The following is a 20458-nucleotide window of genomic DNA, read 5'->3' on the forward strand; positions in this document are numbered from 1 at the left end:
ATATGCAGGGGAAAGCATGTAAGATCCCTAATGTAATGATGATTTGAGAGGATTATTAAAGTGACATTTATAAAGACCTAAACTAGATACAGAGAAAATAATTCACCGGGATATTCAGACTAAGGATGTTAAATTGCGGTTAACTGTCTAGTCGAGTAGTCAATGGAATTTCCATCAACTAGTCGATAGGTACTTCCGCATTCCACCTTTGAAATGTACAAGAGCCCCTACTGGGGCTCTTGTACATTTCAAAGGAGGAGCAGCCTGGGGCCAGCAAGAAGTCCCACTGACTCTGGGCTGAATGCAGGGGTGCCTGTTTTGAAATGTACAAGAAACCTCAGCGGGGGCTCTCGTGCATTTCAAAGCCATGGAACCCAGGGTCAGGGGGGACTCCCCAGCTGACCTATTACTTGGGTTCTGAGGAAATGTCGTTTGGAACCCAGGGTTAGCTGGGGACTCCCCAGCTGACCCCGGGCACCCTGTCACTTCGGCATTTTAAAGAGGCAGCCCCGCACAGCTGTGTGGCAGCCGCCCCTTTGAAACATCCCTGGCTCAGCTGTGCAACGCTGCCACTTTGAAGTTCCCCTTCTTCCCCCGCTTTGCTGCCTCTATATGACAGGAGGCAGCAGGGAGAATCAACTAGTCCTTAACATCCTTAATTCAGACAGTAAGTGAAATTATGTTCACACACCCACCCACCTTTAAAGGACAAAAACTACTTGGAGCTAAAAATCTGCCTTTAGATGAAATGAAATTAGTCAGAACTGTAAAATGCACATCCAAAGGTAGAATTTGACCACGAGTGCCTCTCAACCCTCAACTCACTACCTCTGATGATCTATCAAAAGCTGCCACCTCCACCACAGAAGGTGCTTTGTAACTCTGAAGCAGATCAATATGCACTATACCGTTCTCTCATCATTAAACCGCAAAACCCATGTTTCAGGTTCCGTTCCAGGGACAGACTTAAATCCACAAAAGAAATTCAGAGTAAGCGTGCGTCTAGGCAGCACCCGTCTGTCGGAATAAGGTACACAATTTGCGCTACGCAAATTGCATAGTTTATCCCAAGTCTAGGTTGAAAGAGCTTATTTCGAAATTTGGCATTGTGTAGACAGCGCCAAATTTCAAAATAGGGCACTATTCCGACAAATCCCTTAACCCTTGTGGAACGAGGGTTACAGGGATGCCGGAATAAAGCCAGCATAGTGGGTGCATTTACAAATGCAGCGTTGCAATTTTGGGATACTTCCAGTATCCCAAAATAGTGCTGTAGTCTAGACGTACTCTAGACGTACCCTAAGAGTATGAAAATCTAGAGCAGAACCAACTACCTTAACTCATCCGGTCACGCTCACAGTAGGGAAGCTGAAAGGAATAAAATTAAATACATTGTGCTGATATGGCATTTGTCATCCACAGATCCCAGGGTTTTACAAAGATGGAGCCACATGAATGAAGGAACACTCTCCACCTAATTTTTAGCTAGGAAATTTTAAAATGTCTGCTTCTGATAGAGTCTCATTTAAATAATTTGCCCTGAAATATTTAAGTCATTCCTTTTCTACTCTGTATTTGGGGGGGGGGGGGGGGTGGAGTGTCTACCTGGTCAAGAATGCTTCCTAAATGGTAAGAGCTAAGACCACCAAATTCAGCACACAGCTTCCTCTCATCCTACATTAAAGCAAGATAAAGGTTTAGCTGTGCCAGGAAAATGGGACATGCCTGGAATGGGATTGCTTCTCATAAAACCATACAGAAAAGAGACAGAACCAGCAGCCAAGTAAAAAGGGGTTGGCTAGAGGTGGGGTGAGTTCTACCTCCTTCGGGACTGCCCCAGATTTTAGCCACCTACCTCCAGGCTCTCCCTCCCCAATATGTGCAGGAACATTGGTGGATGTTCCCCTTTTTCAGGGAGCAAAGGGAAGTGCACAGTTTCTTGTATTCCTCACTCTGGCTGGAGTGCACAGGGGGTAGATGAACCTGGACCTGCCCCCAGCCAGGGGACATGCGCCCCTCCCCTCAGCTGTGACTGCTGCTCACTTGGCCCCAAACTGCTGCAGTAAGAGGGATCTGGAGTAGTCCTCTCTCCCAGGTGCAGCCTGCTACTGAACCCCCCTCCCCAGTCTCACGCCAGAGCAATGATTTAAATGAAGAAAAACAAAAATGAATTGACTTAAGGACCCAAGCAACACTGGCTAAATCTTCTAGTTAAAACAAAAAAGGATTTACTGTGGCTCTACCGATGTACACAAGGTCTTTTCAGCAAAGGGAACACATTATTAAAAAGGGAGAGTTAAACTGACCATCTACGGAGCACAATAATACACAAAATAAATGGAGACCTATAGAAATATTATTTTCTCTAATATGAACTGCATTAATCTTTGGTTACTTGTGAAACTTAATACGACACACGGAAGTGTGATTTTTAAATCAAGGGTCCTCTTTTAGCACTGTCGCACAGATGTACGAGGATGAGCGTTCATCATACTGGAACCTACATCTTTTAAGCCCATCTCGCATTCAATATTTCACCTGTCACTATCTGCTTCCAAAACATAAATGTACAAAGAACACACACTCTTTGAGAGAGGCAATTCCAAGCCAGGAACATTCTGTTGCCCGGAAACCAAGGACAAGCATCTAATCCATCAAAGGACTGTCTCCCGGCCTAGCACGTCCCGTAGTAACTGGGAATGAGAGTTTGGAAGGGAAAGGACTATTCCTGCTGAAAAGCCATTCCTTTGAACAGCGGAGCACAGACAGGCTATCCCACCCAGGGTATGTGTAGACTATATCCCTTTTTCGGTAAAGGGACGTAAATTAGTCACGTCAATATTGCAAATGAAGCAGGGATTTGAATTTCCCATGCTTCATTTGCATAATGGTGGCCGCTGCTTTTTTCTGAAATGGGGCTTTTTCGGAAAAAAACACCAGTTTAAACGGGGCTCAAATAAAACCCTTTTTTGATAGATCCTATACTCCTCAAAAAATCCTTACAGGATCTTTCGAAAAAAGGGTTTTATTTTTGAAAGATCCCCATCTAAACTGCTGGGTTTTTTCCAAAAAGCCCCATTTCGGAAAAAAGTGGCGGCTGCCATTATGCAAATGAAGCACGGGAGATTTAAATCCCAGCTTCATTTGCACTTCTGAAAAGTCTAATTTACATCCCTCTGCCGACAGGGGTGTAGTTCAGACATACCCCCAGAGGTACCGCTGGCTTTTGTTTGAGGAAGCAGAAGTAAGTTGTAGCCAGGTCTTAAAGATTCCCCAGCTACATGTTCATGGAAAAAAGACATTGTGAAGGGCCATAAATAGGGCCCGACAAAATTCACAATCCATTTTGGTCTATTTCACAGTCATGGGATTTTAAAAATGGTACATTTCATATTTAAGTCTGAAATGTCACAGTGTTGTAATTGTAGGGATCCTGACCCAAAAACGGGAGTTGTGAGAGGGTCACAGGGTTACTGTGGGGGTGGGGGTTTGCAGGCACTGCTTCCCTTACTTCTGCTGCTACTGGCAGTGGTGCAGCTTTCAGATATGGATGGCTGGAGAGAAGTGACTGCTGGCTGGGAGACCAGCTCTGAAGGCAAAGCTACTGCCGCCAGTAGCACAGAAAGTCAGAATGGCTTGGGATGGTGTTGCCACTTGTATTTCTGCACTGCTGCCTGCAGAGCTGAGCCCTCAGTCAGCAGCTGCCACTCTCCGGCGGCCCAGTGCTGAAAACAGTAGTACAGAAGTACAGGCAATGTGGCTATGGTGTTGTCACCCTTACTTTTGCACTGCTGCTGGCAGGTTGCTGCTTTCAGAGCTGGGCACCCAGCCAGTATTACAACCACTGCTCTCCAGCTGCCCAGCTCTGCAGGCAGCACAGAAGTAAGGGTGGCAATACCGCGATTCTCCTAAAATAACCTTGCGATCCACCAGCAACTCCCCCTTGGGTCGAGCCCCCAATGGGAGAAATGCTGGTCTCCCTTGTGAAATTGCCTGCACAGTGCTCACTCGCACCCACACACCGCCGAGGAACAAGCGGCCACTCCACTCCCCGCACCATCTTACCCCACCCCCTGGCTCCTCCCTGGCTCTGTTCGCAGCACATGAGACTTATTCCTATCGTGAGAACATATAGGGTGAAAACACACAAGCAGCCAGATTTCAAGGTCCACAATGCATTTTGCATGGCTGTGAATTTGGTAAGGCCCTAGCCCTAAGGCTGCTGAGGAGTGTGACCAAAGGAACAGTACTTCTAGGGATGACTCCCCAAGTGGCATGTTACTCCTTTGCTCTGCCATGCCACGGATTTCTTCATCTCAACTCTGCTCTCCAGGTTTACTTAGGACAGAGGGGAGGGAGACATTTTTGCACATTCTGGAAGGACTAAACCCAGAATGAGTTACTTCCTCGGTTGTCCCTTTCCCTTTGCACACTACCGTACGGCACATGAAAATCCACATTGACAAATTTAGTCGTAAAAACAAAAATGTGTACACAATGCAAATTTTGAGCTCTATGTCTGATTTTGCCTCTGACTTCTGGATCTTGACTGAGACACCTAAAGCCAGCTGCTCACAGGAGGGAGAAGTTAAATGTAATAAGCGAGACTTGCGTAGGTAGCTCAGTTCCAACATTTAGGCTTCATTTAAAAAGAAAACAATTAGGGTATTGGTTATATTCCCCTGGAAGAGCTGATGCTCTTTCCAGCAGGTGCTGAGATGCTGCATCTTTGGGATTGGACAGGGACGTCATTAAAACCAAGCCACTCTCTCCCAGCCAATCAAATTATTTTCGGGGTTGAACTGTGGCAAGGAGCAATCTTGGATGAGCAGACAGAAGACAGGGAGGCAGCTCTTCTGTTAGAATTCAGCTGTGGAGTCGAGAAGGACACTTTGAGGATGCAGAAGCCAGACAGGACTACTGGTAGGATCCAGGAAGGCTTAATCAAGCCCCAGTTAGGAAATTTCTGTCCAGCAATGACAGCAGGCTCTGCTCCCAAGTCCCAGTCTACAGGCGAGAGCTTAAAATCTTTGCAAGACCCAGTCCAGAATCAAGCTCAGGTGAGGAAGAGAAAGAAGTCAATTACAAGCTTAAAAAACATGTTCATGATTTTGAGGGTTGGTTGTTGTGTTCTAATGTTTTGTTGGGCTTTAAACATTCTCCTGCTGGCTGCCAGTCTTGAGCTGCACTAAGTGAAACTGACTGATATCAACCAGTGTGTTTCCCACCGAGCTAAGTTAAATGCAAAATGGTTAAACGGAGAGGAATAAATCCGAGATTATTAAAATTATTCTTGTTTTAACAGTCTTTGGTTTCATTGGGAAGGCAGGTATGGAAGTCTCTTCTGTGGGATTAGCCCAATAGTGTCCCTTTGTAGGATTCTGAAGGACCTCAAGATCTTTGAATGGAAAAGCATCATATCCCCGCAGAGTTCAAATACATGCACTAGCCCATGTTTTCAACACATGGCTAGAATACATACAAAACCAAAATCTGTCAAAATACAGAGCCATGGGAACAGAAACAATGGCGCTTGGGTCTGTATTTTTATATTTTAAGTAGCAATTAGAAGTCCCATCCAACATAATGGGTAGCAGGTTTAAAACTAAGCAGCGAAAGTTCTTCACACAGCACATAGTCAACCTGTGGAACTCCTTGCCAGAGGAGGCTGTGAAGGCTAGAACTATAACAGAGTTTAAAGAGAAGCTAGATACATTCATGGAGGTTAGGTCCATAAAAGGCTATTAGCCAGGGGGTAGGAATGGTGTCCCTGGAGACGGATGGCACGAGACAAATCACTTGATCACTGTCTTCGGTCCACCCCCTGGCGCTGGCCACTGTTGGCAGACAGGTTACTGGGCTAGATGTACCTTTGGTCTGACCCAGTACGGTCATTCTTATGTTCTCATCAGGGGTCCACTGCATACATACAAACACATACTGTACCAAGTGACAGCGGCTGCCTCAAAGTTTAGGAAAGTAAGCAGCATTTGCTCAAGAAGTCCCTACCTTTACAGACAATCCAGCACAGAAGTCATGCAAACCCCGCTACACTAGTTATCCAACGGAAAAACAGACAGTGCCAGGTTGTGTGTCAGCTACAATTTAACAGCTCTTCAGTAAGGGTAGCCAAGACCATACAAGGAATCAGTTTGTCAAATACTAATAATGAAATAAACGTATTCTGATCAAGATGGACTCAACCTGTGTTTAAACGGGAGGGGGAGCAGACGAGAATAGGGAAAGGCCCATTAGAAAATAAGTTTATCACTTCCCCGCGCCCTGCCAAGGCATTACCTCGCTCTTTCCTCACGATCTCGTTTTCAGCCATGAGTAAATGAAAGGAGATTTTGTTCTAAGATTTGGCCCTGGATGTCTCTTAGCAGCATTTCACCGGAGTAACAAATAAGGATGCCGAACACATACACACATGGGCACAACACTCCATCCGGCAAAACAGTAATACCGAACCATGTAGCCGAAGAGCCGCAGAGGATGTGATACGCTACCGTCATTGTCAATGAATACAGGCTTTCAGAAGTAAGTACAAACCAGGCCTGTGATGACAGCAACCCATAATACAGTTCTTCAACATTTGAAATAGCAGCCCTTCCCCCACTCCATTAATGGCCCTTCTCTCTGCACCAGCAGACAGCAATCCTGAAGGAAGACCAGGCTTCTGAGGGTAGATTTAATTACTGTAGCTTAGCAATTTGCTCTCCTCTCCTGCACTACAAAGTACCAAATGTCTCTGAAGTAATGAAAGCCACAGAGTTAAACCAGAGCATAAAACTGGGGTTGCCCGCGGCCACAGAATATTATGAGTGTCTTCCAAGATGGTTAGGACAGTCAAATATTTCCAAGACGACAGGATTGATGAAATTGGTTTTGTAAAGAAAGAGAAGATGAGGGATGTGTCAAAGGACAGGCAGGAGAGACACACACAACCACAAACAGCTGCTCCAAGTTCACCTTAATGGGAACGAGGGATGTTAAGGAGCGGTTAATTAGCTAGTTGAGTAGTCGACAAATTTCCATCAACTACCTGATTAGTCGATGGGGGGAGGTTTCTACCCTATGGCTCTGCAGTTTAAATATAATCGGAGCCAAGTGTGCAGGCAGCCCGGCTCTTGCTACATTTAAACCGCAGAGCCGCAGAAGGGTTAACTCGCAGGGGTGGCACAAAACAGGACTGAGCAATCCCAGATCACATTGGCTTCAGGACCTCTGCGGCTCTGCCTCCCCCCACACCACGGAGAAAGAGCTGGGGGCGGGGAGAGAGCTGGCCTTTAAATCAGTTCGCCCCAGCACCGGCTCCTGCTTTCGTAGGCAGCACGGGGGGAAGGGGAGGGGAAAGGAAAGCGAGCAGTCGAGTAGTGACTCGACTACCCAAGAAGCCTAAGTTTATTGAGTAGTTGACTACTCGAGTAGTCTCTTACATCCCTAACGGGAACAAGGCTAGGCCCCATGGTCAGCTAACAGGAGCCTTCAGGCAGCGATAAATTTTATTCATTTCTAACCTGAGAGTAAACTGCACGAAACACAAGCAGATCCATGCCCATTTCCCCTTCCCAAAAGCCACACTGGGAGGAGAGAGAGAGGGGGGGCAGAGCATCACTTGTCCAAAATAGCTTAAGTAAGTTGCTTGGAAACAGAGACGCGGCTGAAATGCTGAACTTGCATTTATATGCTCAGGAAGGAGCAGTACGGTTTGGTCAATACACGTGTGCCAGAAGGAAGGATGGAATAAGGTAGAAGGTACCTGAGGATTTGGAGACGCTAACATGGGTCTCACAAGTACAGGCCTGGGGGTGAGTAGTGAAACTGGTGGTTCCTTCTCTTGGGGCTAATGAGAAGTGTGGGGTTAGTGCCAGAAATAGATGGGCCGACAGAAGAGAGGTTGAGAACGCCCTCTGGAAAAATCTGCAAAGCCCAGTTCCAGGGAAGACAGATCCAGCCAACACAGCGCTCAGTGGCGTGCATTAAATCCCACATCCAGCTGCACTCAGCCAGGACAGACAAGGCAATTCACAGGTACTGCACAATTGCAGGCCAATATCGTCCTCCCCCCACCACCAACCTGATGCCTGATCCCCAAGAAGAGTCAGCGTGGAGGGGGCGTGGAGACACAGGGCTTCCGAAAAAAACACAGGGTTCTGGCAGCCTTCAAGAGCTTCGTCCTTCATCCTCTCCCCCAAGCTGTAAGTTATCAGCACAACTGGGGAGCGACAGAAACAGGACTGGGCAGGCAGAGGCATCAAACACACTTCCCCAGCACAAGAGAAATTGAGGTTCCTGTTGGTTAATTAATCAAAACGTTCAGGACATTTCATCACTACCACCAGCTTTTTGCTTGGCTACATTCATGCTTCGCTGTCGCTGGAGGTCTCCCTGCTCTACATTTTGAAACGCATTTCAATTCCTCACTGCAAAAGAGCGGATGAAGTGAGGAAAAAAAAAAAACCACCTTCTCTGGTTCTTAGCCCAGACTGCCATTTCATGCTTCCACTTTTTAAATGGTTCTTTGCTAACTCAGAAACTTAGACTATGACCAAGAGAGAAGATGAACATAATCCTCATGCTACCAGAACGACTGCTTTGACAGTAAGCTCTTTGGGGCAGAGATCTTTTTTTATTCTGTATTAGTACAGCACCTAACAACAGTGAAGCTGCTCCATGACTAGAGCTCTTAGGGGATTACCACAAATAATGACAAATACTGCACATTTAGACAGCACCCAGGAGAAAATTGAGAACCTAAAGTACTGCTCCAAGCCAGTAGTAGCAGTAGTATAGACAGGATTCTAGCATTTTTTAACCACTCTCATATCTATTCTACTTCAAATTGAGGTTACATGATGTAGTGCAGGGGTGACCAACACATTTGACAAAGAGAGCTAAAACAGCAGCAGAAAAAATGAGAAGAGCTGCACACACACAAAAAAGAGACTGCCCCTTTAAGAAATAAGAAAAAGTTTAGGCTTTTTGGCAATATCAGGCTCCCGTCGACGGCCACCATCTTGGGCACGATTTTGAATTGCCGTCGTGGTGAGCATAGGGGAACCAGGGGCAAAGGGGGGCTGGGAGAGGCACAGGAGCGGCTCGTGGGCCACATTTTTGGGGAGAAGAGCCATGTGCGGCTCGCAAGCCATGGGTTGGCCACCCCTGAAGTAGTGGTATAAATGCTTGAGTCCTGTCTACATTACAGTCTCCACCATTGCTACCAAGAGTGGCGTTGCACCCACTGAAAATTACAGGTTCTGGTTTTTCTAGCATAGCTAAAGTCTTGCGTAAGAAAGCATGATCATTTATAATCCATTATGGATTTTAACTTCACAGGGAACCACTTTAATCCGTTTGACTTCCTGCGTAATAAAAGGCCAGAGATCAACCCCCAGAAATTCCCGCATAGAGCCTACTACCCCGTGGTTGAACTAAATCACCTCTTTTAGGATAACATCCAGTACTGATTTTAAAAAGGCTTCAAGTGATGGAAAAGTAGATCCCTTAGCAACTTATCCCAAGGATTAGCTAACCTTACTGTTTCTAATCGGACTTTTTCTACCCTCAATTTCCAGCTACTGGGCTCTGCTAAGCCTCTGTCTGAAGAAAGGAGCAGCCCAGTGGTATCAAATATCTTGCTCCTTGTGTAGGTATTATAGCCAGCAAACAAGCCACTCCTTAACCGTCTCTTCATTTTTACTGAACTCTGAATCTCTCAGCCTGTTTGGTACTGATGAGCCCAGCCATACCACAATTAATACCTTACCAAAAGATGGAACTTTTATCAGCCATGCTCACTGGACATCTGGATGGCGTGTGTGGTGGGATCATCACTCACAGCGTGTCCCATCTGAATTTAAACCCTGAAGGTTAAGCTAATTCAAGACTGACGAGACAAAGGCACAGAGGGGCAGCCATGTTAGTCTGTAACTGAAAAAAACTTCACACACAACGAATGGTCCTGCAGCAGCTTAGAAACCAACAAAAAACATGTCATGAGGTTCCGTGGGCTCAGCCAGGACCCGGCCCAAATCCCCACCCAGCCCTGAGAGACAAAGGCAAATTCAGTAAGGGTGAAAAACTACCTATGCTGCAGCTAGGAAACAAGAAACCCTTGGCCCCCACATGGGAGGAATTGGAAAAGCCACCTACACGTGTATCTTTCTTTCCAAAGACCAGCTTTCGTGCATCACTAACCCACCAAGGACAAGCATGAAAACCCAACCCAGCAATTCTTTCTGTAAATGACAAGCATGGATTTACCTTACCATCTATTGAACAGCTCACCTAGACGAACTCCATGTAACATAAACACAATTGAACTGTCAACTCTAATTTGTCCCTACCTGCAGATTTGGGGGGGCGGGGAGCAGTTTATAAAGCGTTTCCATGGATTTTTATTTTTAAATTCCAGTGGAGAAGGTTTTTAAACAAACATTCCTCCTTTGGTTATTGCAACACTTGGAACTCAAAAATGAAGCTGGCCATAAATAGAAGTGAAAACTGGCAAGTCCATTTCCATTGTCCATCATGAGAAAAAAAAATACAAAGAGTACAAGTGCATAGTGGATAGGATGTCATAGTGTCATCAAATACCCGATTAACCGATACGCCTGGGCTTATCATGTTTGTGAGCTGAAAACTCAAAATAGGGGGGTTGCTCAGCAGGTGAAGGAAATTAACGTTGTATGGTACAGTGTCCAGAAATGGGGTGGAATCATGCCCCTGTGTAGGGTTAATTCTGTGCACTGTGAATGATCAAAAGGAATTTGCTATGTAAAAGTAAAATAGGTAATTAAAGGAAACATGTCAATTTCAACATGATACAGAAATTCCTTCCCTAAAGGCTAAGAATGCAAACACTGGTAGACAAAAGGTTTCTCCCTCCCCCCCCCCCCCCCCACCTTAACTACAGGGATATACCAGAGTCTTCAGCCAATCAATGAGAATTGTATCACGTATCCATATATGCTGCCATAGCAGGGGCGTGACCAGATCCATCTAATATACTCAGATTTTTAGAAGACCTATTTCAGACGGCTCCAAAGAAAACGCCCATAAAGACACAAAATAATAATGCAGAAAATCCTAGTGAGGCTACTGTCTCCGTATCTCCTGGAAAAAACAGACAGAAGTGCAATACCTTGAAAGGATTTGCCTGTCTATTGTGTGCCCGTTCATGGCTGTCACTATCGTTATCAATTACATCAAATAAGGTGACACTTTAAATACAAGGTGCATTTTCCCACAAGGTCCAATAACAACAAGATTTTAGAATTACAAACTGTAAAAAAATAAAATAAATCACATAATACTGACCTGTGCTGTGTAACAAAGCAACATAGCTCCTAGATTACATGACCCAAATAGCTCTTTCCATCCCTAGTTCTATGATTAAATGAGACTGTGACCATGCACAGAATGTCATTTTAAGAAAAGGTAATTATTTTAAACAAGATCCTGTCCGTAATATTGAAGATATGATGAACTGCAAAATATGGCACCTCAGATGTGAAAAGGAAAAAAAGCCCATCCTTTCTCTCTCTCCAGATCCACACCTACTGCAGTACCCACAGACAACCTATCATTTGCCATCACCCCCCACAATCAAAAGCAGTCTCTCAAACAGGAAACCAAATCTGCCAGCAGGACTGAGATGGGGAGGAGAATGTAGAGAAAGAGGAAAAGAGGGCAAAAAATAAAAATCCCCCCCATAAAATGCACCTGCAACTCTACAGCAGCAACAGTGGTTGCAACTTGCAGAAGGGTGGGAATAAGGATCTACCATTCAGTGTGAATCACATGAAATAGAAAACTGCTTTTTAAGAAAAAAAATCATTTTCAATTTTAAAAGCCAAGCCACTAACCACATTTATTCCCACCTAACGTTGCAGCTGCGATTTAATACTCAAGCAAAGGAAACGGTAAGGCAAACCTCCATGCCCTGGACAGCTCATGCCACCAAACCCATCCCTTAGGTTCCAGCCGAGACACACCCCTACCCCATTTTATAAGGCATAGTCTCCCTGAATGCTTGGGGCGGGGGGAGGGCTGGGAAGCAGGTAGAACAGAAAAGCACCCATACTGCAAACAGATTTTTAATCGGTGGGGCTAGGATTTTTTCGGAGGCAGGAGGGGTTAGGTGGATTTTGCATGCCAGAAAGGCAGGTGGATTTTGCAAATTACCAAGACCTGTTTGATACTGTTCAGGCTCTGCCTGTTTCACCACGGTGAACCCAAAGCAAGTAATGCAGACAGTGCAAGGTCGCCCCCGCCCCCAAAGCCAATGCACTGCACGCACCCTGCCTCCCCCCCCTCCAAAGCCCTTGCTCTGCACGCGCACACACCCAACCCCAAAGCCATTGCATTGCATGCAACTCTCCCCCCCCCCCCCCGCTCCCAAACCCTTGCACCGCATTGCACGCACCCCGCACCCCCTGCATGCACCTGTGCCCCCGCTCCCCGGGCGGGGTTTGCATGGGGGGGGGGGAGTCCCGGGCGCTTACCTGCCGCTGCGGCTGCTGCAGGGGGAGCTCGCTGGAGACGCGCAGCGAAGCCGGGAGGAGGGGGGAGTGACAGGAGAGCGCGCGCCCGGAAGGTGCCGGGGAAGGGAGGGGAGGGGGAGTGAGGCCGCGAGCGCGAGGCACAAGCGGGCACGAGCGCAGGCTCCGGAACCTTCGCCGAGTGTCCCCGGGCCCTGGGGCGCCGCTAGAGGGAGCAGCAGCGCGCGCGCAGGCGGACAGCGGCCACAGCCTCCTCACATCGGCCGCCTCCCCTCCGCGCATGCGCCACGGCGCCGCCAGCTGGCGCACCAGGCCGCAAGCGTACAACGGCCCGAGCCGCACTCCCTAGCAGCCCCCCCGCCCTTCCAAAAGCGCATGCGCGGGGCCGCCTGGGGCGTTCGGCTCCTTTGAGGGAAGAGAATGTGCCTCCCAGGGGAGCGCGCGCGCCCCGAGGGGGCGGAGAGTCCTTGGAGGAGGGGCCTAGCCTGAGGGGGCGTGGCCGGCTCTCGTTGCCAACCCCGCCCCCTTGTTACCCAACAGAGGGGAGCGGCCAGGGACCCGCCCCTCCTCAGGAGTCCCCGCTGCCTGCCCTTCCCCCCATCAGGCACCCCCCCCCCCCAGCCGCAGTGCTCTGCCCTAGGGCTGGCAACGTTCTACTCCCACCAAAAAACCGCCCTTGCCCCGCCCACTGCCACGCCCCTTCCTCCAAGCCCCACCCACTGCCACGCCCCTTCCTCTAAGCCCCACCCAGATTCACGCCTCTTCCTCTAAGCCCCACCCACTGTCACGCCCCTCCCTCTAAGCCCCACCCAGATTCACGCCCCTCCCTCTAAGCCCCACCCACTGCCACGCCCCTTCCTCTAAGCCCCACCCACATTCACGCCCCTTCATTAAAGCCCCACCCACTGACACGCCCCTTCTGTTGAGGCCCCACCCCCTCACTCCATCCCCTTTCTCCTGTTGCTCACTCACCTCCCCCCCAACTTGCTTATTTTCACCCAGCTGGTTGGTGGGGTGCAGGCTCTGGGATGGGGATAGTGGTTTGAGGTGCAGGTGGGGGGCTCCTGGCTCCTGGGACCAATGGGTGGGGCGGGGGAGATTAGTGCAGGTGGGGGTCAGGGCTGGGACCAATGGGTGGGGAGGAGGGATAATGGGGGAGGGGATTGGGGGGGACTCAGAGGTGCAGACTCCTGGTGACACTTGCCTCGAGCAGCATCATCCCCGCAGCTCCCATTGGCCACGGATCCAACCAATGGGTGCTGCAGAGCCAGTCCTTGGGAGTCCCCGGCTCCTATGTGGAGGGGGGGGGGAGACATGCTGCTGTTTCCAGGAGTTGCAAGGAGCCACTGAAGACACAGTGCCTGCCTTAGTACCACCGCACACTGACCAGACTTTTAACAGTTAAGTCACCAGTGTGGCCTGGCGCTGTCCAGGTCCCATTTCAACTGGATGTTCCCGTTGAAAACCAGACACCTGGCAACTCTGCCCCCTTCCTTCCTCCAGGCACCCCAAATGGAGCCATCTCTAGGGAGGTGCAGGACCCAGTCCTTTGCCATTCTGCCCCAAGTCCCACCTTACCTCTTTCTGCTTCCACCCCACTGCACCCCTTCCCCAAAGTTCTGCCCCCACCCTGCGTCTTCCCACCCCATGCCACCCCTTCCCCAAAGCCCCCAACCTCCTCCTCTCTTGAGTGACACTGGGAGTCAGCAAGGCAGAGTGAGGCCAGCATTGCTGCTGCCCAAATGCCACCTAAGGCCCGTGTGCCCCTGAAGTGTGGGGGCCTGGGCAATGGCCCTGAGCTGTCCAATGGATGAGATGGCTTTGGCCCCAAGACAATCCCCCCCTCAGTGTACTAGATACCCCTCAATTCCTATCACCAAACCTAAGAAAACCCTTGCAATTTCATGATTCGAATAGTGTAACTTGAATAATGTAAACCTGGTTTTAGGTATCTCCCCATTTTTATCTATTTGGCAAAACCATCTCAAATTCATACATTGAAATGAAGGTAAATTAGGACCAGAGCCCAGGGATCCTGACTCTCAGCCCCGTAGGTGACTAGTAGATTATTCTTCCTCAATTAAAATTGTATACATAATGAAATGGGCTATGTGGTAAAAAAACTGATCAAAATATGACTTCTTGGGCATTTTCCACCGGCTTTCATTCCTAATTTTCATTATACAGTAGACTTCTGATAATCCGGAACCTTTGGGACCTCGGTGGTACCAGATTATCAGATATGCCGGACTATCAGGAGGTACTATAAACTGGTTATATATATATATTGTATACAGTATATACTGTATATAAAGTGTTCTTAACCCTTTTTATTGTACATACTGTATACAGTTTACTGTGATGTTTTAGGTTTTTAACCCTTTTTTACCCTTTTTGCTCGGTTCAGCTGCTGCCGCTGTTGCCTTGTGACTTGTTTTTTGCCGAAACTCACTCACTAGGCTCTTGCCATTTTGATGCTGGACTATCAGGGGTGCTGTGCAATTGGATGACAGACTGTTAGACTTTTACTGTACATTCTTTTTTGTCCCTTCATCACCTCTGTCAGAAATCTGCTTGTAAATCACATGCTCTCTTTTAATTAGCACCTTAATGATTAATCACAAATAATAAGTAAAAAGTTAACACCTTGGGCCATTCTTACAAAAGAATCCTGCAGCTTCTCCACTAAATCCAATGGCAAAGGATAAGTAACGCCTGCATTCCCACCTCAAAAGCTATGTATGGGACACATCCAGCCTACTTAGCCTCATTAACACAGGTCCTACATTTGACAGGTACTTCAGCCCTGACTCTCCCACTGGCCACCAGGGAGGGCTGGGGTGGAGAGGAGGCAGGCCAGGGCTGCCACGCTAGCCCCAACTCTCCACCAGCCCCCAGTCATTGGGCAAGGATGAGGCTGGGTCACCCCCAGCTCTCCCCCCACCAGGGCCAGCCCACAACATTTTGGCACTGGAGGCAGGCAGCTCAAATGACGCCCCCATGCCCCCGCGCATGGGCCAAAACTCTGAAAGGTCTCAGTTCTGCCTTCTCCCTGTTCTACTCCTCTCACGGCACTCCCCCATCTCTCTGCATCTAGAGCAGAGAGAATCCATCTGCACCAGCAGCAGACACAATTTTCTACACTCTGGGTCCTAGTGCCACCCCCCACAGTCTGGCACCTGAGGCGGCTGCCTCAGTTTGCCTCATAGTAAGGCCAGCCCTGCCCCCCACCTTTGCAATCTGTACTTCAATTTGATCCCCCGTCTCAATTCCTGCACTCATCATGCTTCCTAACCCCTCTCAATCCCACACTGCCTATCCCTACCACCACCTCCTTTCTCAATTGCTATACCCCATCCTTCCCAAACCCCTCCCCACACCCACACCACCCATCCCCCTGCCTCTATTTCTATATCCCCTCATTCCTACAATCCCCCCTTTCTGCACTGCCCATCCCCACATACACTCAACCCCCCTTTCCTCCCTCCCTACACACACCCTACCCCCGCCCACAAATTCATTGAGCCTCACGCCCTCCCTTCCAGGAGCACCATCCGGCTGGGCAGCACAGCCACGGCCACTGCAGCAGGCGCCACAGCCTGCCCCCAGCCCAGCCTTTCCGCATGGGCCTGTTGGCCCACTTTGCCCCGTGGTAAGCCCAGGGAGCCCGGAGCACAGAGCGGCTGCCCTGGAGAGCTGGGGAAACGGCCGGGATGCAAGAGCTGCCCAGCTCGCGGCGGGCCCAGGAGAGCGCACCTGAGTCCGGGCCACACAGAGCCAAGCCGTGCGGCGGGCACGTGGACAGGATAGGGGTGGGGCCCATGACAGGCAGATGCTGCTCCAGAGGGCGTGTGGAGACGGTGCTCCCGGGAGAGTGTGCTGGCCCGGGTCACCGGCAGACGCTGGAGCCGCTCACTCGGGGGCAGACCTGCAGGATGGCCCTCAAACGCTGAGGCCATGCCAGGATGCACAGAGCAAAGCCATGCAGCAGGCGCGTGGGCAGGGCAGGCGAGGACGGGGCCCAGAGCTGGTGGACGTTGGTCCAGGGGGCATGCGGAGATGGAATCACTACCCCCTCCATTTCACGCAGCGGTCACATGGTCAGGGCTCCTGGTCACGCAAAGTGATGTGATGACCTTTTCCACAGGAAAAAGTTTTTTTATATAGAGCGAGAGAACACATGGTAAGTGCCACAGGAGTCCTCGTTGTTTTTAAACAGACAAACATGGTTACCCCTGTGAGATTTCTTAACTTGTAATACAAGGCAATCATTCCATGGTAGGCTCTCCATTAAATTCAAGAGCAGAACCTGAGGGAGTTGTCTCTGGACCATACAGTGGAAATTGCTTGTTGCCCATTTGTAAAAATAACTAAATAAATAGAACAATATCATCCAGGCATTTCCTTATCCCACTGAGCTACTGGAAAGGATGGAGAGAGCAAAGGCAGGGGCCAACAAATGCAGCAAGGCCAGTGTCTTTGTGTGATGTATGGAGCTAGCTCACCATTGCCACTTTGGTTTTCTCAATCCTGCACCTTTATATTTCTCAGGAGCCTTCCCATCTGCTACATTTCTATCTCTATTCCCATCTGCAGGTATCACTGTCTCAAGCCTGCAATCTAGAATTTACAACTTAGTTAAGCGCCCCCTGGTGGCCACTCAACAGCTTGTTGTGAAGGGAATCCCAGACTGGAGATACTGGGGTGTTTTAAGTTTCCCAACATCTCTGCTGGCCACACTTAAAAAAACAACAAATGGTCTGATAGAAATGTAGCCGTGTTAGTCTAGGGTAGCTGAAACAAAATACAGGACTATGTAAAACCATCTTGTTAGTCTTTAAAGTGCTACATAGTCCTGTATTTTGTTAAAACATGTATATGGTATCATAGAATCATAGAGTTGGAAGAGACCTCGGGAGGTCATCAAGTCCAGCCCCCTGCTCAAAGCAGGACCAATCCCAACTAAATCAACCCGGCCAGGGCTTTGTTAAGCCAAGACTTAAAAACCTCCAAGGATGAGCTTTTGTGGGCACAGCCCACTTCTTCTGACATTCTTTCCTCTTTGATATCTCTGGCACATGTCCTGATCACGGACTCCGGCAGCCCTCTTGCTGGCAATCTTGAAAGGATGAGATCACTGTTTCAGGAGCTTCAGGGGATAATCGAGTTAGTCTGTTACAGAGAAAAACAACAAATGGTCTGGTAGCACTTTATAGACTAACAAAACATGTAGGTGGTATCATGAGCTTTCGTGGGCACAGCTCACTTCTTCAGATGACCGGAGTTATGAGTAGGTGATATGAGAACTCGAAATAAATAGGAGAAGGGAAGGAGAGGGGGGAGAAAAAGAAAAAAGGAAGGGAGGTGTATCTGGAGAATGGGTACTTAAACCTAAGTAGATCAAAGTCAATAGATAGATGCTAAGACAGAAAGGATACCACTCACAGAGCTGTTAACACCTTCAGTGGTTATGAAGTAGGTAGTGTCCTAGCCAGCCCATATCACGATTGAGTCCATTAGCATGTGAATTGAATTTGTGGATGAAGTGAGATTCTAATCCTTCCCTATGTATTTGGCTTGTGGAGCTGACCTGTGACAAGACACTGTTTCAGTAATTCTACAGCAGTCCTTCCAGGTACACAAACATTCGGAAAAGTTGCTGCCTCATTAGTGAGACTCCAACACGGGGGTCTCACATTCAGTTCCCAACCAACACACTGCTTAATTTTCAAAGAGGCTAGCCCAGTGGTTAGGGTGATAGTATGTGATTTAGGAGAGCGAGTTCAGAAAGTTATGGCCAAAGGGACCACAAGATCATCTGGCATGACCTCCTGTCATGAGCCCCTAAGAACAACCTGACTACCACCATACCAAGCCCAACAACCAAAATTAATCCAAAATATTACACCTTTCTGGAGACTGAACCATTACATGCCATAGGCGTGGAACAGGAAGAAACAAGGTACTCTAATGCCAAAGGCCACTGCAGTGTCAGAGAACTGATTAGTTGAGATGTACCCAGATGATTTTAGGAAGGGACCTGGGCCTCATATTGCCAAGGAAGGAAACCCTCTGCATCCCCCCGTTCAACTCGCTCCTCTGCCAAAGGTTCTCCATGTGACCTCAAGCAAGTCACTTAGGACCGGCTCCTCAAAGGTATTTAGGGTCCTAACTTCCACTGAAACTTAGGAATCTAAATACTTTTAAGGTTTTGGGCTTTGTCTCTTAGGCTATGTCTAGACTACATGGCTCCGTCGACAGAGCCATGTAAAATAGTGTACTCGGCATAGTCAAAGAAGCGGGGATTTAAATAATCCCCGCTTCATTAAAATAAAAATGGCCGCCGTGCTGTGCCGATGATCAGCTGATCCGGCACAGTGTGGCAGTCTAGATGCGGCATGGTCGACAAGGGAAGCCTTTGTCGACCACTCCGGTAAATCTCGTTTCACGAGGCATACCGGAATGGTCAACAAAGGCTTCCCTTGCCGACCGCGCCGCGTCTAGACTACCACGCTGTGCCGGATCAGCTGTTCGTCGGCACAGTGTGGCGGCCATTTTTATTTTAATGAAGTGGGGATTATTTAAATCCCCGCTTCTTTGACTATGCCGAGTACACTATTTTACATGGCTCCGTCGACGGAGCCATGTAGTCTAGACGTATCCTTAGTGCCTGAGTTCCCCATCTGTCCTATCTCACAGAGGAGCAGGGAGGATAAATACATTCAAAACTGTGACGCACTCAGAATCTGTAGTAATGGAGACCATGTGAGCACCTAGAGCAGTGTTTCTTAAACTTTTTGAGACCATGGAACACCAAACAATAATATTTTGTTCAGGCAGAACACCTATGAACATTTTCTTTAAAAAAATTTCAACAAAAAAAGACAAACAAAGATGTAACAAAAACAAAGACGAGGTTGTGGCACACCTGTGAGTTGTTCACGGAACACCAGTGTTCCCCAGAACATAGTTTAAGAAACACTGACCTAGAGTAAGCTGGGAAAACTTGTCCTGCCACTAGCATAACAACCCTGTTATGTGGCTAGAGAGCTTCAGTCTCCAAACATGAGCGTGAATATTTAGGAACAGGACATTTCAGTGACATTGCTTCTCCCTCCCCCTCCAATATCATAGATCAACATTGCGCGGAATCAAGGGCATGTAGAGACAATGTCCTTGTTAAAGATAGTGATCTTGCCTTGCATATTGTAGAAGAGCCACAATGAAGGCTTCCAATTTTCTTCCTCAGTGTACAAAAATGACACACGTCTTACACTTACGCATCACTGGAATAAGTGCACTGCTCGGAACCAAAAATTCAGCTCTTGTACACTCACACGAGGTTCTAATGAGAACGATGTAGGTGCATCAGACAGCAGTCTCGCTCTAAAGTGCTACCACAGCGTTAGCAATGGTTGGATGCAAGAATTTGTCGAGTCATGCACAGATACAAAATAGGTATCCGCATCTGCAAAAACGATCTGCAGATATCCTCATCCGCAGGTGCGGATACCTGCAGATATCTGTGGATTTGTAAGGCTCTAGGCATTTGGGCTAAACCGGCTCCGAGCAGGGCAAAAACCAGGCTGGGATTCACACCATACAAACTGTGCCTAGTACCAGTTCTGTAGCTTACTGCACAGAGGGATTTTGAATTTACCAGGCTTCATTTCCATCCGGCTGGAACCAAGGCAACCACATGTGCAGCCCAGACACAGCTGTCTCAAACGCACAAAAAATCAGTTTACATTTCATTTTCAGAGAAAGGCAAATGGAAGAAAGAGACAAGTTCTGCCCTGTATTACACCTCCAGAAACACCACTGAAGCAAAAGGGAACACCCAGCTGGAAATCAAGGAGAAAAACCTGGTTTGTTTTCAATTCTACAGGCTGTGAAGCAGGCAGAATGACTCAGCAGAAAATGAGACAGTCAGCAAGGTCTTTTCCTCAAGG

At 48.2% G+C, this 20458-nt stretch overlaps 1 protein-coding gene across 11 annotated transcripts in view; it reads right to left on the reverse strand.

Annotated features, from left to right (window-relative positions):
• Nucleotides 1-13021, reverse strand: part of MAPT (microtubule associated protein tau) — a 92010-nt gene extending 78989 nt beyond the window's left edge. For 3 of the 11 annotated variants that reach the window (XM_075911151.1, XM_075911156.1, XM_075911149.1), the window contains exon 1: nucleotides 12510-13013. The gene's annotated coding sequence lies outside the window, so the exon portion shown is untranslated. Of the gene's footprint in view, nucleotides 1-12509 lie in introns of all 11 variants that reach the window. The other 8 variants (XM_075911148.1, XM_075911146.1, XM_075911154.1 and 5 more) reach the window with 7 other exon arrangements.
• Nucleotides 13022-20458: the final 7437 nt, after the last annotated feature.

Source organism: Pelodiscus sinensis, chromosome 29 (assembly GCF_049634645.1).
Source record: "Pelodiscus sinensis isolate JC-2024 chromosome 29, ASM4963464v1, whole genome shotgun sequence".
NCBI lineage: Eukaryota > Metazoa > Chordata > Testudines > Trionychidae > Pelodiscus > Pelodiscus sinensis.